The sequence below is a fragment of the Octodon degus genome, unplaced genomic scaffold, assembly GCF_000260255.1.
Source record: "Octodon degus isolate 3935 unplaced genomic scaffold, OctDeg1.0 scaffold00034, whole genome shotgun sequence".
Classification (NCBI taxonomy): domain Eukaryota; kingdom Metazoa; phylum Chordata; class Mammalia; order Rodentia; family Octodontidae; genus Octodon; species Octodon degus.
The window spans coordinates 11,690,323-11,716,317 of NW_004524610.1; the positions used below are offsets into that span (position 1 = coordinate 11,690,323).

Consider the following 25,995-nt stretch of genomic DNA (forward strand, 5'->3'; position numbering starts at 1 on the left):
AGATAGAATTACTTTTGGAAAAAGTTTTTACCTATTTAGCTGATGACAATTTCAAAAAAAATCAATTAAAAGTAACTTCAAGATTGATGATTTTGGGCTGGGGACATTGTTCATTGGTCTAAGCTCCCACCTGGCAAGCAAAATACTGCATGCCGAGCCCACCACCATAATCAGGCATGGTGCTGCATGTGTGTAATCCCAGCACTGGAGAGGTTGAAACAGGAAGATCAGTATGAGTCTGAACTGTGTAGCTAGACTCTGTACCAAGTAAATAAAGATTTTTAAAAATTTTTAAAAGAAAGATTGATGACTTTATTTCATTTTATTTCAATATAAAATCTTCTGGAAAGGCAGAAAAAAAGTTTCCTCTACATTGTGTCAGGGCACAAGACACCCCAGTTCTCTTTTCCTCAGTATAATGAAGCATTGTCTTATTAGCTGTTGTCACAGCCACTGAGCATCAGGCTATCTTCAAAGCCCACCATGTTCTTCCCTTCCTCCTAACACAGAGGTGTCTTCCAAACAATCGGAGCTCAAATGAGAAACAAAAACAGAATGTGGACATTAGGCAAGGTTGAGCTAGTTATTTAAGGTCTTCCTTGTCTTCTAGGTATTTCTTTTTGAACGAGGGCAGTAATCCAAAGTGGGGTTTGGAGAAGAACTTTGTCTTGAGAACTAGCTGACTGTATTCTAATTCATTGCTTCACTGACTGGTGGTGTTAATCTTTGAAATGTGGTCACTGACAAATGACTTCTGGACTGGATAATTCAGGTGTCCCTCCTTGTATTGTCTCCTCTTTTCCATGTTTTTTCCTTCTTTCTTTATTGATACAAATACATGATTCTTGCTTTCAGTGGGTTCATTTCATACATTGAAAATGAAGATGCAAATTGGACACATACCATAAACATACAAATAAAAACCATATGGTCTTTTTATTACAATGAAAATGTATGTAGAACATGTTGGGTCATTTTAAAAATAATATTATTTCTTACTTAGTAGACACTTAATACTTTCAGTCATAGAAATGTATTGAAGTATTGTTTCATAAGACTTCTTGTCTGGTTATCTTTAGGATATGTATCATGAAAAATTCACTGGACATTTTCCACTGTTCGCTTTGTTTGCTGTTATAAAAGCTGAAATCAAAATGCTACATCAAAAGAGCAGTTTCATCAAAAGAGACTCTACAAAACTTCAAAACAACCAAATGCTGTACTCATCTACTTAAGTCATTAGTAACAGCAGCACTATTATCCCAGCTTCAGAGCCAAGTGGGCTCACCACTCTACCCCTTTCATGTAGGTTTTCTCCATGGCTAAAATGCTTGCAAAGTACTAATAAATAACTGGCAGGGAGTGAGGTTGAGAACATGAAAACCATTGCATTTCAGCTGACAGAACAGTCATTGAAATGTTATCTGTGTGAGGCGCTCATAAATTCATCATCTAAGTCATCTAAATTATAGTGCGTGAAGAATGCAACCCACTTGGGGAATGTACCGTCAACATTCCTCTAGGTTAATTTAAACCATTGTGCAGATGTTTTATGTGGTTTTCCTTTACAGCTCTGAATATGTGATCACCTTTCATAAACGGCAGCATTCAGCATACTTGGGGGAAAAATCATCCTTTTCTATGGAGGTAAAAGGAGGGAAAGGAAAATCATTAAAGATCGGAGTGTAGAATTTCTGTTGACTGAAGGGATATCAAATGAGTTGACTGCCCTATATTTTAAAAATAGGAGTGATTTCCAATATTATTTTTAAAAGCCTGCTGCTTGTCTGATACCTGACATGAAAAAGGGATTGTTTTCTGAGTAGCCAATGATCTTGAACTTGCTGTTATTTTCCATCTGACTTGTTTTTCTCATGAAGGCAGCATTTTAGGGAAATTGTGTTTGTTTTTCTTTCTGATAGGTTCTAATTGAAGTTTGAAGGTTCATTACACAGCGCCTGGGAATACGTTGTCAAGTACAATTCACTTCTCCCATCGTGAATGTTGGCATAATTTTATAGGATAGGGGATTCCAGAATACTCAGCTGTCATAATATTTGGCTTCAATTTCATTTATCATGGACAGAATAATCCACAAGGTTTTGAATTTCTATTTTCCAATGTCAGTACACTGAAGCAAATAATGAAGAGTTTGAATGTAAGTAGATGAACTTTGTGACTGGAACAGCATGTTGGGGACTGAATCTTCATTCTTTCCAATGACACTGAAACATGCAACGTTATATGTTTCACCTGCAGTAAAAAAGTACTACTTTATCAAAGTCATTTTCATTTAATTTAATAAGACCAATGAAAATTTCGAATGTTTTCTCTCATGAGACAAGTTCATGCAATGGGGTATTTCTGATTTTATTTGGCAAGTTGAGTGCATGTCTGGTAGGGTCAGGCTGCTCGGGAAGTGAGTTCACTTCCATGTGAGGATGGTTTCTATTAACAGATTTTATAAACTGGCTCGGTGATAGTTTCCAGTTCTGTGGCAAGAAACATCTATCACCCTAAGTTGTGACAGAAATGCTCAGGACACACTCTTGCTTCAAGAATGTGTAAGGGGAGCCGCCCCTCGTGAGCAATTTACACAAGAGAATCATAAAACGAAGTTCAGCAATAACACAAGCAATCACAGTGAACAGTGCTGTTAAAATAATTTATATCATGAGAAAACATATTTTCAAGGACTTATTAACCTCCCTCACATTTATATTTTTTGATAAGTAGCAATTGGAAGGAAGAAGTTATATTCCTTAGAAGTAATGAGCTGACCAATATATTAGAAAGCTAAATGAAACAGAGCTCTTTTTTTTTTTTTTTTTTTTTTTTTTTTTTTTTTTTTTTTTTTTTTTTTTTGGTGGAACCGGGGATTGAACTCAGGCCCTTGCGCTTGCCAGGCAAGCACTTATTCTACTGAGTTATCTCCCTGGCCCCTAGAAAGCTAAATGAAACAGAGCAGTGATCTCTGTTCATTCAAAATATTTTTCTGTGCCTAATATCTGGGGATAGAAATAGCTCATTTGATAAAACCACTGAAATTTCACAAATCTGATAAAACTGTTAAGAGTAATAATAGTTTTATAAAACACAAACTTTACATTACTGGAGGAAGAAAATTGGCCTGAGGATATAAATCAATTTTGATAGAAGTCATCAACTGAGTTATTTTTATTTATTTAAATACTCTAATGAGATACTGTCATGAAAGATAGTTGAGATTTTTCAATTTTTATTTTGGCTCCATCTTGTCTCTTTTCTTTCTGAATCATTCATTTTATCCTCTTTCTGCACAGAGGGACTAGTATCTCAAGAGAAACTGTGAAATAATTTGAAATGTTGTAAGTTTCTGAGTGTGGGTATTTGTAAACAATTTCAATAACATTAATACTTATGATATATAAAAACTGCACTTAAACAGTCGAACATATTTACTGGAGAATTATACCTGTTTTATAATGCTCATAAAGGAATCTTCAGATGCCTCCTGATACTACTCTCACAGTAACAACATTTGAAGTTTTCTTGTTATCTTTTACTCTAATGTTCCATTTTTAGGTTCAGAGACAATGTGTAAATATGACATATGAGAGTGTCTATTCCTGGTTCTATAGATTCTCCTTTCTGTTCAATTACAATGTACTCTTTGGAAGATTAGCATGAAAAACAAATGAAACAAAATTAATGTTAGAACAAACTCACAAAAATGCTTTTCATGATATTGTTGTCAATAAGAGTATTTAGATTCACAGGTAAGCTTATGAAGGCCATGAAACCTGTTTGAATAAGTGTTTAGTATTCAGACGGTTATAGGCAGGAGTTAGCTTTGAAACCAAAAGACATATTCAGTCTGTAGCACTTTACTGTGTGTTTCACCTGGTATCTGACCTGCCAAAGCTCTGATTAACTTATTTGCTACTCAGATGCCTAATAAAATGGCTACAAATTTTAAAATATTCTGACTTTTTTTACTCCATATTCATGTAAATTTAGAGATTTGACTCTTGTACCACAACTTGGACTATTGGAGGGAAGTCATTTTTAGAAAACACAGGCTTGAACTGTAGCTTCTACCATCTGTCAATTCTTAGGTCTCTTCTATTGCTCCTGGTTTATACACAAGGTCTTTAACTAAAAGAAAATAAAGTAAGACAATCCTTATGGACACAGAAAGGGAACAAAAGGAAAACAGTATGAACTCCAGGGATTTCTTGGGCAAGGCCTCATAGAGTGACAGCTCTTCTTAAGAAAGGCTTTGTAGACTCAGCTGAATAGATTGAAAACTTCTTATTATTTTGATAAATGATTCAATTGTTTTCTCAGGTCTAAATATTCATAATAGTATCTATTCATTCACATAATCCTTTTAGACTGAGGTATGTTAAAGAAAAAGTAGGTCAACGTGCTGAGAAATGAGGTTTTCCTTTATCAAATGGCTAATTTTGTGTTCTTTAAAAGAGCAAAGATCAGCTCGGCAAATAAGGTACTTGTAACAATGAAAGTCCTATGCATAGGAAAGTGGTCTTTTTGTTTTTAATCTAGAATTGATTAATTAAATTTCATTGTACACATATTGCATAAAACACATTTCAAGGACACAATTCTTCCTCATTATATACCTCATGAAGGTCCAAATTTCAGTGAATAATTCCACTGTGGATAGAAAAAAGTGCTAACAAATGTAGTGTAGATTCTTAGACAATCTTATGTAAGCCATTACAGACGCCCATCAAGAGTGTGTTCAGGGATGAATAGGCGGAACACATCCTGCAGCTGCGCGGCTGCAGGCCTGGCTATTGCTTTGAAACAGAGACCAGGTGGCAGGGAATGAGGTCACCAAGTCTGCTCAACACGATGGTCCAGTGGCTGAGCAAAACCAGGGAAACTCAAGCTCTCTACCTCCCCAAAGATACACAAAATCAAACAACTTTAACAAAAAATGTGAATAAAATAAATTTTGAGGGAAAATAATATACATCTTATAAGACAACAAAGAAATGCACACAGAACAATTTCTACAGATTATTTTTTAAAATAATATTTACTGAGTAAAATATTCTTGGGCCAGACACAAAATGAGGCTAGATTGGCCTCTTGTACCTTGCGTCAGCATCTACTTTTCAAGGAGGAGCCATCAGTCTCTGCACCCCTGGCTTCTCCTCCAGCTAGAGGCCTTGATGATATTCTACCTAGGAGGAGACTGGTCTCCAAAGTGACCAAAGTCTGAAAGGTGAAGGAATCCCCACTGATGGAGAGCATATGGCTTGTACGGGATGCGAGAGGTAGTTGGAGTGACAGCACTCACGTTCCAAGCACCCAACAATTCCATTGCTCCCTAGGGACCTGAAGACTTTCCTGTTCAAAGGATGATGATAATGTGAATCTGAGTTTTACATCTTGAGTTACTTCTAAGTGACTCAGATACTAAACAGGATAAATTCCCAGCCCAGGGTTTGTCACTGCTCAATGTTAAGACCCCAAACCTATGGCCTCCATTACAAACCAGGGGCAAATTTTGCTCCATAAGAGTTTGCATTAAACAGATGAGTCATGCGAGCCTCTCTCCACAGATGAAAATAATGTACTTAATCAACCTGAAGGAAATCTGTGTGGGGCACCACATAAGGAAGGGCTTTCCATCCCATCTGTGGAGCTCTGGCTGTGCTCTGGAGGGACTTCTGAACAATGAGAGGGAGACTAGGGCAGTAGTGATGGCCTGTACCTCAGTTTCCCTTCTGGGAATTGTGGCCTGCTAAGCATATGGGGACCTAAATCAGATTTATTCATTCATTTATTCATCAACTTTCATAGCAAGGATTTCTGAACTTCTATATATGGCAGAGAATGTTCTCTATGAAGGCAGAAGAGAACAAGCTCCTGTTCTCATGGTTCTTCATCCTATTTTGGGGTTCTGGTGCCCAACAAAGAAACAAGGAGAAAGATAAGTCAACAATTTTATGTAATCATAAAGGTAGAAGAAAATAAAGTGGGCATTGTGATTGTTAAGCATGTGGAAGTTCTTCTTACTGAGTGATCAGGAAATATCTCACTAAAGAAGTGCTGCAGTACCTGAAGGGCAGTTGAAGGACTTTACAGCTCACATGGACAGAAAGATGAGGTCCTGGCATGGGCAGACAAGTCTCATGGGGGAATAAACTCAAGGCTGAGGGCATCACAAGCAACTAGGACGCAGTACTGAGAGACAGGGTAGGAGAGGTATGAGGTAAAATCAATGGATGAGCAAGGGCCAGACTATAGAGGCTGTTATAAACTGCTGGTTCATGCAAATGTCATTCTAGATGTGTGGAAACCATTAGAAGATTGGTGAGGATAGTAGTTTATACAATATTCCTGTAGAAACTACTTAGAAAACAGATCACAAGTGGACAAGAGTTGGAAACAGGTGATTCTTCTAGTCAAGGACTCCACAGGACACTTTGACTCCACAGGACACTTCCCCAAGTTCAGTTTCTGTGGTTGCCAGTCTCTATGGAGACTCTGGGCTGGCTTTCTCCGTTCTGATTTGTGATGGACCCAAACCCTGGACAGATCAAATTGGGCATGATTACAGTGCTCTGGCTAAACCCTGAGCCAGTGGGCAAGAGTTACTGTAACTAGCAGGAGCATGAGAGGGAAAACCGTGTTGCATTCTTTCCTGGTCACTGAAGGATGACAGGACTACTTTATAATCATTATACTTGTGTAAGTTTTCCAGAGGTTTTAAATTCCTAGATTACCACTGACACTCTAGTTTGTAAAAGTAGCACACAGCCTCCTGTTTTCAGCCTCTCTAGTGCCGGGATTACCGGCATGAGCTGCCGTACCCAGACTCCGTCACCGGCTCAGCACAGGCACGGCATGCAGGATCCGGGATCTAACCCTGGTCCTTGCGCTTGCTACAGCAAGCATTTAGTCCACTAAGCTATTTTGTCAGCCCATGAGAAAAGAGTTCTACTGTTGTATTTCAACTTCCTGAGAAATCTCAAGTACATAGGCTAATATTTCATTTGTTTTCAAAGAAAATTAATGTTAGGCATAAAATGTCATAATAATGACATAGCTATTTGTATAAAGCAAGGAAAATTAAAATTACTGTATACATAGAAGTTATTATAGAAGGGAGGGCTTGGATGCTATTTCAGATGAAAATTAACCAATTATAGATGATGCTGCCATTATTTCAAGGTCTAAAATGGAAAAAGTTATGTACATTTGTATGATGAGATGGAATCTGGGTAAACACTAATAGGAAAGCTTTTATTTCAGAATTAAATAGATTAAATGAAGTACGACCTCACTCTTAGGGAAAACTTCTTTTTAAAATTGCTTTAAAATTTAGTAGTTATAAACCACAAGTCACTAGCATTATTCTATTTATAGGTTAGTGAGTTTAATTTTTATAAAAATTAAAAAATAATATAACACACAAGTCACAGTTTGCCATGGATCTCAAATTGTTAAAGTATTGTATGCTGAACACTATTTTAAAAGTTTTGCTGGCATGAAAGATTTCAGAGTCAGATTTCAAAACATGAGGTTAAAAATTAAAGAGTGAATAATCTTCATATGTCCTGTTGGTGCTACTACTTCTGTTTCCTATATAGTATTACTTACCAAAGTTAAGAGAATGTAAATTTTTTCATTTGCTTTTGATTTTGACCTACATCCTTTTGGTACAGTTAAAATATGAGTTATTTGGGGCTTTATAACTGAAATTAGATAAGTTCAAAGGTTCAATAGATATAAACATACTCAAATTAAAATAAATAGTCTATTTTTAAAAACTCCCGCAAAACCCCCTTTTTAAAATGTTTTTCTAACTACAATACCTAACTTTGCATTACAGAGTTGAAGATTTAATTATTGGAATTTGAATGCTCTCCTATTCTGATACTTCCTGTCTTAAAGTGTGTTTTATAACTTAGGGTAGCATGACCATCACTAAATTGATTATTGAGTATATGTTTGTTTGTCCCAGCTGTCTTCTAAGGATGTGAATTAAATTTTAAGTGAGGATGGGAATTGCCTTATGCAGTGAATGGTGACCATGACACATGTCACTTGTGAGAGGTAGTAGCCTTCTTTCACATGGCTCTCAGAGCTGATCTGTTTAGGGTACAGTATTCATTGGTGGCCATGTAGGGCAGTAGGATACGGAACCCAAGCAAGTGTTTTCTGCAACTGGCAGGTGCCTTCCTTGTGTCCTGCCCTGTCCCCTCTTCATTTGACTCATGCTTCTGTGCTCCTGACTCCAACGATCAAGAGATGGTTTCCTTCCCCTGTGCCCAGCACTGACAAGGCACACTTAAAGCTGAACGGAAAATATTTAGTCTCCTCCTTAGCAAAGGCATCTGAGACGTGCTTGTATTTTAACATACACCTCCACTGATCATTTAAAATTCAACACATATTTTAGCGAGTGATGATTATTAACAGTGTTTATGTGCACAGGGCTGTTCTGGGTAATAATGAAGCAGGGTAACTGCTTTCAGGAAAGCGTGCAATGTTAGTATGGATAGAGACAAGAGAAGAGCATCGTCACCGGAAGACCAAATAAAATACTAGCGCTTAGGGATGGAGCAGAAGGAGATTTGTTGCCAGCTGAGTATACAAAGAAAAACATTTTAGGAAGGTGGTGTGGGGCTGGCCTGTGCTGGGATTAAGAGAGAGATTAGCAGCACAAGACTTCCTTGTCAGGGTCCGGATTCAGAGCCCCCAGCATGGATGCTGGCCTGAGTAATTTATGAGAAGAGCAAAGGAGCAGCAGAGTTAGGGCAGACAGGTGCAGAGACGCAGTCTCAGGCGAAGCTGAGCGTTCTGGACGCCCGGGTGGTGCTGTCCAGAACCCGCGGGAGGTGGCGCGTGCGCAGAGACCGGCGTCAGGAGCTACACAGCTGCGCGCTGCTAGCCGCCAGCCCCTGCCGCAGCTGAGGGCCCTGCGCTGGGCCTGGAAGGCACCGACTCTCTCACGTGGAGAAACGTGGGCCTGGTTCGTTGATATTAGAGGCGAGAGCGCAGACCAGCCCGATGCAAGATATTGAGACATATCTTGAGGCTGGTTATTAATAAAATTTCATTACAAATTAGCATTTTTCCTCAATGTAATTGCAGTCATGATGCTATTTTTAAAAATCCTTTTTTGTTGCTGTTTTTGTATTTTAGGGAAGGGTTTACAGTGTTCAGGGTCTCACTACTAGATTGAACTCGTACTGATCCGCCTGTTTACAGCCTCCCAAGTGCTGGGATTACAGGCACACGTCACCACGCCCAGTCTCAATTGCAGTCTCTGCACAGCAGGCCCGGGGATTGAATTCCCGGCCCCTGCGCCTACTTGCCAGTGCTTTAATCCACTGAGCTATTTGAGCTATTTGGCCGGCCCTCCTGTTGTATTTTTTGACCAACTTTTAATGCCCATATTTTGTAATATGAGCAGCTACTTTGAAGATAACAATATGCAATGTACTAACCATTGTTACTCTCCTACTAACATTTTTTGAAAAATTGAACCATTTTTTATTGTTTATTTTTCATTTCTTTAAAATTTAAAAAAAAAATCCTACTTTGTGAGCGATCTGTACCAAGCCTGTCTTCACAGATAGGACAGTTTATTAGCTAGGAGCCCTGGGTTCGAGGCAGACAAACCTGGCCTTATGTCCTGGTTTCAGGTGAGGCTCTTTACCATACCAAACAGCAGCTACTCATCGGTGGCACATGGATTAGAGCGCTTGCCTCCTGCTGCTTGCGGACGTTAAACGCGCTCAGTTGGGTGAAGCAGCGTGTGCCGCAACTCCTGGCCGCCAGTACCTTCATCTGATGTATGGAAGACTTTACTTTGAACGAATGAAACTTGAATTTGCTCAGTATTTGGAGGTATTTTGTATTCCCTTACGGTATCGCTGACAGGGCTGGAGAAAATGAGAGGACTGAGGTACAAAGGTCCGCTCTCCCGTGGGAGCCCGGGACCTCCTTAACTTTGCGCACCTCGGGTCCTACTGCCTTATTGCAGAAAAGAAAAGCTTTGTGCTGAGTTAGAAACGGAATGATATGAAAAACAGAGGCTTATAGACTAAACTAGAGCTCCTGTAACGTACATTGAATATGATATTAATGAATTAATTTTAGTAATACCTGGAGAACAGCTCTAATTCTAAATATTCTCTGTGTCTCTGCTACTGGATTTTCAATACTCTGAAAACTACTGACATCATTGTATGTACAATATTGGCATTTTGATTTAGTTTACATATCCTTTCTTTCTTGAGGTATAAAATGTCAAGTGAGTGGCAACTATAATGCAATTAAACATGCACAAATACTGAACAATCATAAACTAATCAACTTATCAATTTAAAAGCAACTACTAGCAAGTTACTATATATTGCAATGCAAAACGAAAGTTTTCTAAGACCGGTAATTGAACAACTGCTCTAGTTACTAAAGCCATGTCTGTGTGTACATGGGGGGCAATCCTGAATGAAAGCCACCCGAGGTGCGACCGACCTCTTAATTACTTGGTTCCTCTGCTAAGGAGCTCAGATGGCCCAGCTCATGTGAAAAGGTGGCCCGTGGTGCCACCACTAGGTAGTACCCCTGCCTCTCTTTGCCTCAGAGATACAATAAAATGCAGAAGGTACCACTAATGACAGAGGCTGACATTCCTTATAATTTCTATTCTATCACTTTACCATCTTTGGATGAAAAGGAATGAAAAAATTAGTTCTAAAATGAACTCACCATAGTCTGTTTTTTCAGCTGACATTATTTTACACAAAACACCTTTCACAACTCTAGTAGCAATGAAAATACCATACATATGGTATAGTTTAAAAATTATTTTAGCTAAATATTTTTCTGTCTAAATAACTTTAGATTTGGCTCAGATTGAGAGTATCCGTTATGAGTTTTGTAGTTTTTCAATGAGATTTTAGGAAGGGCAAATGGGGAGATGGGGAATGGAAGGACAGAAACGATATTTTCCATCATCCAAAGGGGCTTCAAATTGCCAGATGAACTGAAAGCAGCCCGGAGACAGGGGACCATTTGAATGTAGGGCTGTCCCCATTGGTAAGTAGCTTTCCTGTTTCCACCGATAAATAACTCAGGCTAATTACTGCAAAGAGCTGCCCCCACAGGAGTGAGTGGAGCGCTCCCTTTCTTTGGTGATTATGCTGCGGGGCCTGCGGGGCCTTTCCACAGGGGATCCATGGAATTCCCTTCTAGCCCAAATGCAAACACACATTTCAAATAAATGCATTTCCCGCAATTGCTTTTTAAGCATCGCACATTAGCGCCAGCCTGCTGCACTCCTTAAGAGCCCCACATCTGTTGCACAATGGCCAGCCTCATCAAGGGAAGCAGTCAGATGCCAGCGTGCTGTGCGCGCTGTCAGCCAGGTTCTGTGTGACCCAGGGCGCGCCGCTTATGCCCACTTAACCAGGTGCCCTTCTAGTTGCCTTATCAAATACAGCCTTGGCTGCTACAGAGTCCACAATGGGAACAAAAGTATTGCTGTATCCTATAGAAAGAGCCCCTGAAATCACACAGTACTCACAGTTATATACTAAAGGTTAATTTTCTCCATAAGACGTGCTTCTATGACTTAAAAGAAAAGTCAACCCTGCTGGAGGTGGATAAAGATCTGCAACTCCAATGTGCACATCCATGACAGTGCCTAGCGCCATGCCAGGACATGGAAAAACCATGTCAAAAACACAGTACAACCTTGTAAATTGTACCTTAAAGCTATTACTAGAGTTTGGACAACAAAAATTGTGCCTTAAAGTATATTAAGTCATATTCAGCTGGAATGGAAAGTCCATAGGCAGTATTTATTTATTTATTTATTTATTTATTTATTTTGGCGGAACCCGGGATTGAACTCAGGCCCTTGCACTTGCCAGGGAAGCGCTTATTGCACTGAACCATCTCCCCAGCCCCCATAGGCAGTATTTAGATACAACCCTCAAAATACTCTTTTCTCTAGAGCTTTAATTCATATTCTTTTGCTAATCATATTTAAAAGATTAGAAATGTTTGAGAAGTGTTGTCCTAAACTATCACTGGTTTTCATGGACGTATTTACAGAATAAATGAATTAAAAATGTAAAAATGAGTTTAGATTCATTTATTTATGTATGCAATCTTAATTATTAAGTCCCTTTTATAAAACACTTTCTAATTAACTTTGAGCAGACAAATCAGTCAAGTAGGCATTATGTCTGCCCCAGAACACAATTGAATGAGAATTTTAAAACTAAAAGTAAATAGCATATGATGAATTAAGAATATGAACAAGTTAAAAATGGTGTCAAAACATATGATAAAAGACAACTGAATCTTAGAAAATTAGGAAGCACTCCTTGGAGGAAGCCACACTAATCTGGGAAGTTTAAGGATAAGCAGGAGAAATTCAGGCAAACAGAATGTAGAATAGGGATAACGATAAGTGGATGTAGTGTAATATTCCAGGCAAATAATTTAGCACTTCAGTTTCTGAGGAAAATCTTAGGTGAAAAAGTATATGACCTATTCTGGGAATTGATAGCAGTGTGAAATGCTTAGAATATAGTTTGTGGAGGACAACAGTGAACAAAGAGTAACTAAAGATCAGAGGGGAAGTAGCAGAAGTGAGGTTGAACGCTAGGCTAGAAGGAGGTCATGACCACTCATGAGCCTCATTAGAGCCTCAGGAGCTCATTTGGACTGTAGTGTAGATGAACTGGAGGATTGGGGAAGCAGCTCAGTAAGAGGTTACTGAGGTAATTGAAAAGCTTTCTGAGGTCCTGCTTGGGGTGCATGCAGTGGGGATGGATGAACTGATAGGACGCTTCAGGATTTCGACTCAACAGAATTTCGTAACTGATTAGATGTCACACATGAGATGGATAAAAGGTGATGTGTGGGGCTCAGATGTCTGACTCTTTAAAAAACAATGGAGGAATCTGAAAAGAAACACGAATTCCCATTTGAATTATTTGTTCATTTCTGTTGCTTGATATTTGTATACATGGAGGAGTCTGAGAGGCAGTGGAAGGCCCAGAGTCAGCTCAGGGATAAACTCCAGCTGGAAATCTGCACTTGAGAATTCAGTGTGTGAGCTGGCACTTGGACCAGGGGGACAGGGTCCTGAAATGATGGGTGTACTGTGTTAACTTGAGAAATTTAGAAGTTTAATCAAGGGACAGCACCCCACACATCTATACTTTCATAAGTAGCCTGCTTACTCATAGTGAAGGGAGGACAAGAGGCTTGCCCTGTCCCTCTTTGGCTCTTGTTGCTTTTGCTGTTTTCTGCCTGCTTGGACTCTTACCCTTCACTATCCACACCACCCTGCTTTGGAGTCTAGAACCTCCACAAACAGTAAGCTAATAATCCTTTCTTTCTTAATTTTGGGCATCTTGTATTTTGTCTCAGCAATGAGGAAAAGGTAACCAACAGCAGAATACTTCTCAGGACAGGTTCCTAGCCTGAAAAGCAGGTGTAACAGGAACCACAGAACAGACCTCAGCCTGGGAGAGGAAGAGAAGCTCTGGTCCATGTCATACTCTGCAGTCAAGTTGTTCCTACGATAACACAGCTACAAAACTTAGATTTCTTTATCTTTGAGCCTGTTTATAAAGTGGTAACACATGAAGGAAGATTATATCATACAAATATCATTGACATTCACGAGAAACATGTCTTGAGATCTTCAAATCTGTAACTATCATTTCATTTCAAATAACTCATAGAAAATTCTACAAGATTTAGGTTCATGCTCTGGGTTACAAAGGGGATTTTCAAAGGCAATAGGATCAGGGCTCTGGAAGAACTGATCCATGTGGTAGTTTTGTGGCCCAAAGCTAAGACACTGGCAAGGATTACTGTTCTTTGAAGCAAGGGTCCTTGTATAGTAGAGCAAGACTTCTAGGCACTGTTAAACAGAAGGCTAAACCTATATCTGAGTATTCTGCTCTTTGAATACGTTCATAGATATATTTTATTCTGTGAGTGTCTATGATGAAACTTTGTTTATTCTTTTCTCTAGGAGTATTTTTGCTTGGAAAGAAATTCACATAGCCACATGATAGCTTTCAGCCACTATTATGAATGTTCTTCATTGTTTCTGTTTTTTAAAGAGCGACTTAAACTATGAGAACTAAATTTTACCTATGATAAATGCTGGCTCATGAACTTCAATACAGTTTCCAGCCTCTGTTACTTTTAAGAAATGAGTTTATGTGCTCTACGTTTCCACTGAATTGGGTTTTTGTTGAGATAAGTATTTCCTGAGTATGTTCTCAGTGCACAAATTTAATTTATTTTCAACTTCTTTCTGGTTTTACCACTATTTTGATAAATAGGTTTATAGTGGAGAGAGACTTATTGGAGTGTTTTGTAAGGTTTTTTCGTGTTTGCTTCAAAAGTATATGCTTCACACGCCCCTTCCTATATTGGAGCCATTGTAAAAATCAACATTATACTTTTTGATGAATCAAAATTGTACGCATCATAAATCCCTTCTGTACTATCACATGTTTTCTAAAAAGAGAAATTTTTTTCTAAAAACATAAAGATTAACTTAGGATTCAATATAGCAAAAGAAGTGAAAGATCTTTGCATTAAAATTACAGTGCTCTGAAAAAGTTGATGGAAGAGGATATCAGTAAATGCAAAAAGTTCACTTGTTCTTAAAAAGGCAAAGTGAATATAGTAAAAATAGCCATAGTTTCAAAACTGTTAAACAGGTTGAAATGGAGTCTCTATCAAAAATCAGTAGTATACTTCACAGAACTAGAAAAAATAATCCTAAAATTAATTTGGAACCAGAAGAGACAGAATTGCAAAAACAGTTCTGAGCAACAAAGACAAGGTAGGGGGCATTATAATCCACAGGTTTAAATTATACTACAAAGCTATTACGTTAAAAACAGTATAATGCAAACAGAAAACAGACCCAAAGATCAAAGGACAAAAACAAAAGATGCTGAAACAACTATAAACACATCCATCCACCTTATCTGTGACAACAGGGCCAGACACCTTCACTGGAAGTAATCTAGCCTCTTGGTTAATAAATGAGGATGGGACAAGTGGGTTTCCACCTGTGGAAGATTGAAGATAGACTCATGTCTTTCACTGTGCTCTAAACCAAAATGAAAAGGCATCAAAGATACAAATAATAAAACAGAAACAACAAATTTGCTAAAATAAAATTAGTACAATTTTTGAAGACGTTGATATAGGTCAAGACTTTATGAACAAAACTCCAGGCATACAGGAAATACTACAGAGTCCAAAACAGAGATTTCATGTTGTTAAAAAGCTTTTGCACAGCAAGCGAAATCACCAACAGAGTGAAGAAATGACTCAGGGAATGGGAATTTTTTTTAAACAACCTATTCCTCAAAGGACTAAAGTCAAGAATATTTAAAGAACTAAATTAATAATGATAATAATAATGATAATCAGATCTCCTGAACACAAGTTGAAAATTGGTATCTGAAATGAATAGAGGCTTCTCAGATGAAGAAATGCAAACAGCAAATAAATGCCTGAAAAAATGTTGAGCATCTTTGGTCATTCAATAAACACAAATTAAAACAACACTGAGATAAAAAGTATATCAAGAAGCAAAAAGTGAGATGAGGAAAAGGACGAATGAAAGAAAAGAAAAAGATATATTTAAGGATCTATGCAGAACAGTTTGGATAATTGTACTGTTGATTTCCACTGTTCTTTTGAAAGGAGCAGTTAATATTTAATTTTTTTCTTTTTATTCTTTTTTCCCTTTTCTTTTGAATTTCTTGCAACTTTTCTTTAAATGAATCTTGCTGGTTTATATCTGGTAGCCTGAGCAACTAATTTGAAGTTAACATCACGTAATGTGGAAACCATTGTTGAATACCTATTATTTTGTTCAGTGAAATTTTATATTGCTTCTAATGATGTTTTTTGCTATCACTATTCATATTCTTTAAAAAAATATATACAAAAATAATTAATTTTAAAAATCAAACTCAGGAAAAAAGGAACCTTTAGAAAAATCATTTCATCACTTATCCTTTAAGGTAAGATAGGTTTGGAGGTTATTATTATAGGTTATTATTATATAAAACTTATACTAAAATTAATATCTAGCTAGTGCAGATCCACATTCACTAACCAGTTTTATTGCTTCTCTCTATTACCTTTGACCAGTTTATACAGTCAAATCAGGACCTGAGGAAAACTATGGAGGTATATTTGTAATGAATTATTGACACCATTTATGAATAATTGAATCATCAAATATTAGGTCATCAAATATAGGCCAAAATTCCAATTATGCTTTTCAGTACATTTTTTTCTGACCATCCTGATACTCAATAAAAGCAGATTTGCTTCCTTCCTCAGTGCCCTGCAGGTGACCAGAGAGATAGACCTTAAGCAAATATTCAAACTATCACAAGGGCAGCTGATGGGGAGACAGTGAGGAATGCCGCTCGTGGTTGTGTGCAGGCAAATAATTTTGTTTATGAGGCATAGGCCAGTCAGGAGACATTGTTCTGCAGAAGTCACTCTGGAGACAGCAGAGGTGGGGGGAGCCAAGAAGACGTTGGGGAGAAAACTGAGGAGGATGCTGAAGAAAACAAACAAAAAACCTTAGTAAGAACAGAACCCCTCTCCTGGTTACTCTAGAGACAGCACAGAGCCCTTAAAGATCTCAGCATGTCATTGTGAAGAATATAGTTTGATTTGAGGAAAAGGACAAATCATGCAATAAAAAGTTATTATTTAAGGATTAGATAATTATGGTAAGTAAATAATGTAAATAGTGAGGCCTGAGGTATTGTTCTGTAAAGGGCCAGATAATAAATATTTTAAATATTGCAAGTTATGTGGTCTCTTGTAACCACCAAGCTCTGCTATTGTAAAGGAAAAGCAAAAATTTATAATTGGTTATTTCTATTTTTTACTATAGAAATAGTTTTGTTTTTAATTGTTTTTTTCACATTCTGTACAGATTTAAAGTTTAGCATATCAATGATTGATGGAAAATATCTGTTCCAGGTTATGTCTAAGGCATTTGATATTCAGAGAGATAGTGATGCTAAACTCACTTGCCTACGTAATAAGATAATAATATCGTTATGCTTCTCTTCTGGAGGGTTAATTACTTAAGTTTGCAGACCAAAACATTGGAGAAAAAGAAAGGTTACAAGGATAGTCAACATTGTGGCCCTAGCCTTTCAAGGTCATGAGGACACAGGACATAAGAGAACCTGCACTATAATATCCTCTATCTCAGTGGTGTCCCAAATTTTCTGATCAAGGAGATTGTGGAGCCACAGAGGGATGTGATCTATGATGTAGAGTTTGCCTAAAGAAAGTCACATGGAGAGAAACATTCTCCCAGGCCTTCACAGAGAGCAAATTGATCAAGCAATGGCTATGACTCATCCACATGGCTGACACTGACAAAAGATCTACAAACTGTTGTACAGGGTTTCAGGCTAAATCCTAAGGGGATTTGACTGGCCTTGTCAGGTACAAAAGTTACATTTTTCATTATATAGGTCTTGCTTTATCTTGGTTTTAACCATCTAGCAGAAAAGTATAAAAATGAGGCATAAAGGGTAAAGTCATATTAATATGCTAAGCTGTAAAAGGCTCAAGTCAACAACTTCTGATATGGCCAGTCTTGCAGATGACTCCTTACTATGGTGGACTACTGGACTATATTGGATTACTTTCCTGAATTCACATACCTACAATATTTGAGTGGCAATGGAATACCCATCTCTGACAAAAGTGAACAAAAAAGGGGGATATAAATGAAGGACTATTTTATAATGAAATATATATGTATGTACAAAATAGGATAGATACACAGCTACTTTCTCTTAGTTCAATGAGAAGAAAGATATGTACTAATAGCGTTTAGGCAAGATATCATGTCTTCATCTTGCAATTTGAATAACTACTATGAAGACAACTATATGCAATGTATTGATTATTGTAACTGTCCTACTAACCTATTTTGAAACTGTCTCATTGGTATTTCTTCCTCAAGAAATGAATATTAAATAAAGAAAAGCAGACCTCAGCAATATTGTAATAGTGCACTTAGAAATTTCAATAAAACTCTGTATACAAAAGCAAGGCTTTGGCAGCAATATGCATTCCCTCCTTAAGGAAATCCTGAAGCCCTGGACTTACTTCCCAGTTCCTCTTCTTAGGACGCTGCAGGGCCACGTAGGTGTTTGCAGCCGCACATAATCAATAAGCATCAATGAACTTTCCATGTTGAAAATTAATTAAGGAAAAGCATGGATTGCTTTTATTTTTGTTTGAAGTACTCTCACAAGAGGAGCCTCAGCCTGGCTTGATTCCCAGGAGGAAGGGCATAAAAGACAGAATGAAATGCCAGAAATGAAGTTCTACAAGGAATGAATGCTAAAGAAATGTTAGAAAGATTTCTTGAAGTGCAAGGATCACTTGGGAGATGAACTTATTCAGAACATGCCTCTTGCAGGGAGGAGCGCATTATGAAGCCTGCTCCAGCTTGCCGGATGTGCGGCACCTGTGGGCTCTGCAGACAGCAGGCTCTATCGGTGGAAAGTGCTGGCCGAGCTTAGTGCTCCAGCTGGGGAGAATGGTGCACTGCCATGAAAGCATTCAGATGAAGTCTGCAAAAGCTGGAAGCACTTCCACGCAGTCTTGCTCCTGCTTCAATCACAACTCTAACTTCTTTGAGAAATTTCATAAAACACCTTTATACCGAAGTGATCAATTTTTAACATTCTTGACTAAATCACAGTGTGTTTAAAGATTAAAGAATTACAACCCTGGACACAAGAGGGCGAAGATCTTTATCACTCTGGGTGGGCTAGGCCGTGCTGCAAAAATGAACAACTCCAAAACCTTAGCGTCTGTGAATAATAAAAATTTGTCTTCCAACCCATGTTTATCACAGCCTGCAGGGGGCTCTGTTAATCATAGTTATTGATAACTAAAATAATGGAGTAGACACTCTTTCAGTGTTGTTGGTGTCAATGACAGAAGCTCAGAGAGACCCCAGAACAATTAAATGCTTGCCAAGTAGAGGGTATGTGTTAGTTTTCTGACAGTGCAGGAGCCAGAATTACTCAAATGCCCTACTCATCCCTACTGGGCCAAGATATTGAGCCTTACTTTTTATGTACCCAAGAAGTAAAAAGTTGGCAATTTGGTACACAGCACTAAGACTACCACAGAGCTTAACATTATTGTGATTATTGTTTTGTTGATATCTATTCCATGTGATGAAAAGCCATGTAAAAAGTGGGATCCTGATTGTCTTTGCAATACCCTCCGTCGAGTCTATAAACAGTGCCTGGCACAACGAGGTACACAAGAAGTAATTACGTGGAAGCAGCAAGCTATCCAACCTAATTCTTTATCGCAAAGCCAAACAAGATGACATGCCACCTCTTGGGTTTAAGATCTTCATGAATGTGTGTTCTACATATTATTAAATAGTTTTCAAATCACTGTCAGCAATAACCAGAAAGAGGGTCAGTGAGATAGCACAACAGACTAAGTGCCTTCTTAGGCAAGCACAGGGACTGGGGTTCGATCCCCAGCATCACAGGCCAAACTGGCCCTGATGTAGGGCACACTGAGCCAGCCACAAAGTCTGGGCATGGTGGTGCATGCCTGTACTCCCAGCACTGGGGAGGCTGAAAACAGGAAGATCACAATGAGTCCAAGCTGCATAGTGAGACCCTATACCAAATACATTTAAAAAAAAGCCAGAAAAGTCTTAGAAATTTACATATATACCATTTGGAAGAAGCTGAGGATAATTTTTTTTTAACGGCGAGGTTTTACCACCATAGTATTAAACTTTTGGAGATACGATATACTTGATCTTGGGAGCTTAATCTATTGCTTTATATTACTCAAGATTATCCTGTAATTATAAATAATCCCACCAAATCTTGACTGCTTAATACAACAGAATTAAAGTTCTCACATTTCTTGTCCAACTTGGTTTATGGGGGTATTGGAGAAAGCTGTGGCCTAGGTTGTCACATTATAACTGCAGTTAATGTTGCTCTGCTCCCAGACTGGCCATGCTGAGGGAAGGAGAGTTAGGGCGTCTCACGCATCTCTTCCATGCTTTGGCCAGGAAAGTGACCACCACCTCTACCTACATAGCACAGTGTGTAGAGCCAATGGAATATGCTCGCCCAAGAGACAGCGCATGCGCAGTGTGAGAGGGTCTCTGAGGTGTGGGTGAGAACGACTTTCGCCCACATGCCCACTGGACAGACTCACTGAAAGGCCTAAACATTTACATAGCTTTCTGTTAAAAGTCCCTTTAGACCGTGAGACTCTTGTTCTGGATGTGGAATTTAGAAACAACAACAAAAATATGTTGAGATTATTTGAGAAAACAGGGTAGTCATGGTTTGCAAAACTACTGATATAACTGATTTGAGAATTGTAGGATGAGCAGTGAAGAAGAAAGATACTGTATTTGGGAATCATGTCAGGGCCTTGTAAATGTAGGCCCACCAGGTGCAAATAAACCACTATCATGGTGTCGTGAAACAGGGAGCTGCCATAAGAGAAGCAATTTACGAATTTTCACCAATGAAAGCTTCTAGTGTCACCTATTTTAACAACGCAAATGAAAATAATTATTTTGCCTTTATTTATCAATATTACACGTACTAATGATTCTTGTATCAACTTTTCCCTCTTTACAATTCATGAAGTAACAGTGCTCCTTCAGTATGAAAGTCTCTTCATAGTAACCCAGCAGTCTCTCGACCAGTGAGGGAAAGCCTTTGAGCACTTTCCACGCTAATAAGAGCCCGTTGAGGAGCACCTGCCACAGGTTCGTCACCGCTACTCTAGACTTTCGTGTTGGTGTTCGCAGAATAAGAAGATCAAGTTTTCATAACAGTATAGATGAGAACACTCACTCAAGGCAAGGGGGAACACAAGATGTTTTCTTTAGGATTTAATTTTCTCGGTACAAAAGCAATGCTATTCTATTTTTGAAGGACATTTCTCATGGAATAATGGGTCATATTAGGTTAAGTTGAGGAAACTTATGTTTATTAAACTGTCCACATATCTGCTAAAGGAATTTCACATCTATAAATAAATAAGCTTATTTTTTTCTGGTGCCAGACAGATAATGAGGCTTTCATATAAAAGTATTTCTTCCAGCTGAAAAAATCATGATTGTTATTTTAATATCTTCTCTACTTAGTGAAATATGTATCTGTTTTAGACATTTTGATTTTTTCTTGCTTCTTGAGAACCACATTTGACAACAAAAATAGATTTTATATTAATGTGCATGTCTCATGATGTCTTTCGATCAATACTAATAAAATGAAAATAAACCCAAAACACCAATCATTAGATAAATATAATATTTTTATTTAATTTATTTTTAAATCAATGTATGATAATGTTCTAGAAGGCATAGTATTCATCTTCTGCGTTATAATTGCAATCGTCACCGGGGCCCAGCTAAACGACCTGGTTTCTCCCATGTTTCCTGACATGGTGACATTTGTCCTGCTGGTCCAGATGGCTCCATCAGAAACCACGAGGCAGCTTCCTGTACTTCCTGTCCCACAAAGCCCCAGATAAGCAGTCCTACACGTGGAGGCTCCTACGCATCTCCTGATTCCCTCTGCTCTACTGCTTCTCCTCCAGTTTAGCAACCATTTCCAAACCAGCAGTTCAGTCTCTTCTGGGGTCTCTCAAGAGTCTGCGCCTGGTCAGATGCCCTACTTAAAGTCTTTGCTTGTGTCCCATAAAGTTCAAAGTCCTGAATGTTGGCTATGATTTTCTTTCAGGCTCTCTCACCTTTCTAGATTGTTTAGCCTTAACGTTCCCTACTCCCCCACACAGCATTTTGAGCTTGAGGCTTTACAGCTGACTTTCACTGCCCCCAAACTACCATGTTTGTTCTTGCTGGCTTTGTAGTTCTGTCCCCTTCAGCACAGACATTCAGCCCAGCTCCTGGATCATTGACACTTATTCTCCTCTTACTTTCTTACTGCTGTAGTGTAGGGCCTACATTCCCTAAGTGCCCATTGTGCCTGACCCCTCTATGCCCACGTGCAGATCCCACTGCTTGTGTCTATACCATATTAGTCACACCATACTCAAGAGGCTGTGTGATGTCCTTGGTACAATGTTCTTTGAGGGTAGCAGCAATATCGTCTTTGTATATGAGCTTTGTTATACTGAGAATAGGAAAAGATTTAGAAAAAAATAATACAATATATTTCCACATTCCTATTGCTTAGAACAACTCAAAAATTGGCTGTGTTTTCTTTATCTTATAAAGGAAATAAGATCCTATATTTATATCCTAACTCCTATTCCTCTTCTGCCTATCTTAGAACTAAATCCAATCATAGGCTTGCTAATTTCCTTTCAGTTAAAAAGTGTATAAATATTGTGTGTCCACGATCAACTTATTATATGTATATGTGGCTTTTGTGGATTTCCCATTTTTAAGTTGGTTTCATACCTGCCTTAAACTACTGCTCCTTGCAAACTGATTTCAAAATCATGCCTATATATTGAGTTTAATGTAAAATTTAACTTTTGTCAATTTTATGAGTAAAAATGATACATTATTATTACATTTGCTTTTCTGGTCAGTAATGAGATTGAACTTTCCAGGGGACCACTTACATATTCCTGACTTTGAGTTGCCAGTAAATTGATGTGAAATTTTTCTGGTGACTGAAAGAATGAATACATTTGAAGAAATGGGAACATTCTAGGTGCATGGGCAGTCTCCAGCTTAGAGCCCTGTTATGGTAGAGAAAGGTACGGATGGGTGGAGAGGAAAAAGGAAAAGCCATGCTCATTGCCCTAGAGTTCATTCTGATGGAAGGAAATTTACTGATGGACTGTAACCAGGGTAGCAACTGCATCCAAACTTAGTTTGAAAGAATCAGCTTGTGACTGATGCTTTAGAGGGCAAGACAGGGAGGAGGAGAAGACTTAGATCAGCAAAAATGAATCACTGCAGTGGGCCAGGCATGAAATAGCAATGACCTGAGTTGAGCAGGTGTAGAGATGAGGGAAAATAACTACATTTGCAACAAAGCTGATGAATTGAATTTCATGGATTTTGACTGGAGCAAGGCAAATCATGAACATAATCTAAATGGCAACAATGGTAGTTAATTAATGTGTACCAACTGAATTTTATTAATATAAACTTAGGGCAAACATGCCTGTTTTTACCATTTTTATCCACAGGGCCTATACATTGAAAGCGTACAATGAATAACTATAACAGACACTATAAATTGATACTCTACTAAGCGGGGTTAATCTTGCCATTCTACTCTCTCCCATCTTTCAGTCATTCTCATTCTCCCAGGAGCTAGGCACAAGTCAGCCACTGCATTTTCATTTCCTTCCACAATGCTGGTACAATGCAGAATGACTAGAAATTCTCCCTAGTCCAGTGTGATCTTGCTCATTAGCTACTCATGTGTTCGTGGTGCTGCCGTCACTGTGCATAGCTAGCTTGACTAAGTCCTTAATCATCACAGATGCCTGGAAGCTTCCTCCTGAACGACCTGTTCATATGGACTCTGGAGGAAGGTCCGTGGCCAGGTGCATCCAGATGCAAGCTCCCCAGCCGCTCTCCTTTTCTCTAAGCTTCTTGTTTTCTCTTTTAAAATATTGCTATCACTTAACCTCCTCTAAGGAAAGGAGCTGTATCTCATAAATTGTGTAGTACTGAATGGCACATTTCTCATACCAAAAGGCATTTTTGTGTGGAAGAAACAAGGTTTCCTTGTAGACATGAGAACGAAAGCAGAATGCGTCTTTTTTCTTTATTTAATTTTTTTTTCAGATAGAGATTTCTCACTATTTTTTTTTTTTTGGTTTCCATCTAATGCTATAGCTTAATCTTCACAGTCCCTTGAACAGTAACCATCATGATTTAGCTAAATTTTATTTCATTCCTTAGCTTTCCTGGGGGAGTACTTGCTACTGTGTTTGTGTTACAAATCACATAAGTTGAGTGAGTTTACCATGATAGTCATTGACTGCATTGAGTCAGGATTAAAAAAATAAGGATTCATGAATATTTCAGCTTACTAGAAATCATGCTTTTATTTCTTTTTTGAGAAGGCCTTATACAAATTAATTAGTTGGTATCTAAGATACAGGATTGTGTGATGCATTCAGACTGCATTGCTTTTTATTTCTTTGATATAAATCATAATATACTGTCCTGTAAGCATGGCTCTTTAAAATCTCTCTTCATAGGCCACCTCATTCCTTTTAGATTTATGTCCATGATGTGTATGGTACCGAATAAAGAATGGGTCTCTAGGAGGAAAAGTGGGTCAGGTGGCTGCCTGTGCAGATTGCAAAGGAAGTGATAGTTTCCTGGGCTCTTTTGAAGGGTACTCTTTTAAAATATGGATTAGTCAAGGTTTACAGTGCTGTTACCAGGCTAGCACTTTAAACCACCATTCAATTTTAAATTGCTCAGTTGCTGATGGCAAAATTCTGGCCTTTTGATGTTGGGACAGGAATAGAATGTCTGTTGGAAAGAGAGGCAAAAATAGAGGTGAGAACATGGGGAAAAGTTTTAGAAGAGTATAGATTTAAGAAGAAAATTTTTACACATTCTTATATATTCACTGGAATATTTACATACATAGTAGCTGTACGCCATTAACTAGTCATTCTCAGTGGCTGTTCAGACAGGACAGTAGATCAGATGCTTGATTCCTTTCCTTTATTTCCCAGTTTGTGTAAAGAGTGGTCTCACCCACTCATATTCTTTTGTGGTGATCAATTTTTCCTTTTGTATATTTGTGAATTCATGAATTTCTAAACTGTATTTTCTGTATTTCAAATCACTGTAGCTATTATTTGTTTTAATGCTGAAATTGTCCCTCCTCTGGCTGGGGAGGATTATCTTCAACTTGGATTCTTGGTTTTTTTCAATCAACATTCTTCTCTGACTTCTGTGATTTCTGGTACATTGCAGAATTATCCTGGGCGTTGTCAATGTTGGCTTCTAAGCACACATTTCACTGAGCAAACTGGGTCCTACCAGAGGGAGAAGAGACTCCCCACGCCCCAGGCCTGCAGAACTTTGCACTACTACCAGTGTCTTCTCAGTAGACCATGTGGAAGATAGGCATCTTTTTAGTAGTGAAAATACACTATTAAAATAATTAGAGTAAAGACCTCATTCTGACATGCCCACTTGGGATGGCCCAGTTCATATTTTGCATCTTTATTTTCATATTTGTATCTCTTTTCTCATTCAAATGGAAGTTTCGATTCCTAGTACCTGATTTGCTCTATCAGGCTCTCTCTCTGTATGCAAGTGTACCTTCAGGTCAATAATGTCACGTTATCTCACACAATAGAGTTACTAGAATTGCTGTCCTATTATTTTACGTTTCTAAGATCTCTTATTAGGCATACACAGTTAAATTACCCTTTTAAAAAGCATTATCTTAAAAACAAAGAACTCTTCTACAGTTAAGCCACCAACTCTAATCATGGATGTATTTCTTTCATGTGACTCTTCACTTCGTAATATTTTCCTTGTGGGTATAAAATCTTTACACAGTCCTACAGTCAAATCTATAAAGTCATGTTTTTATGAGGAAGATTTCATCTCTATCTTTCCACCCTGTTTTCAGTTCTCTTTAGTTGTTGGGCACCCTTTTACTTTTTGTTTTGAGTACTGGAAATTGATACAAGGACCATTGCTTTGAGCTGTACCCCAACCCCACTTTTAACCTTTTTTAAAAAAAATTTTTGAGACAGGGTCTAATTTGACAAGTTGCTCAGGCTGTGCTCATACTGTAATCCTCTTGTCTTAACCCCCCATACTGTTGGCGTTAGAGTTATATACCACTACAGCAAGGTCACCTTGGATGGTGGCAACATATAAAAATAGAATATTCAAGTAATAGACTTGGCATTTGTTTTGAGAGTAATTTTATGCCA

The 25,995-nt window shown here is 38.2% G+C and overlaps 1 protein-coding gene across 1 annotated transcript in view; it reads left to right on the forward strand.

The window, feature by feature from the left end:
• The window catches only part of Lama2 (laminin subunit alpha 2), a 639,722-nt gene that overhangs the window by 70,188 nt on the left and 543,539 nt on the right, over positions 1-25,995 (forward strand). The gene's annotated exons all lie outside the window — the stretch shown is intronic.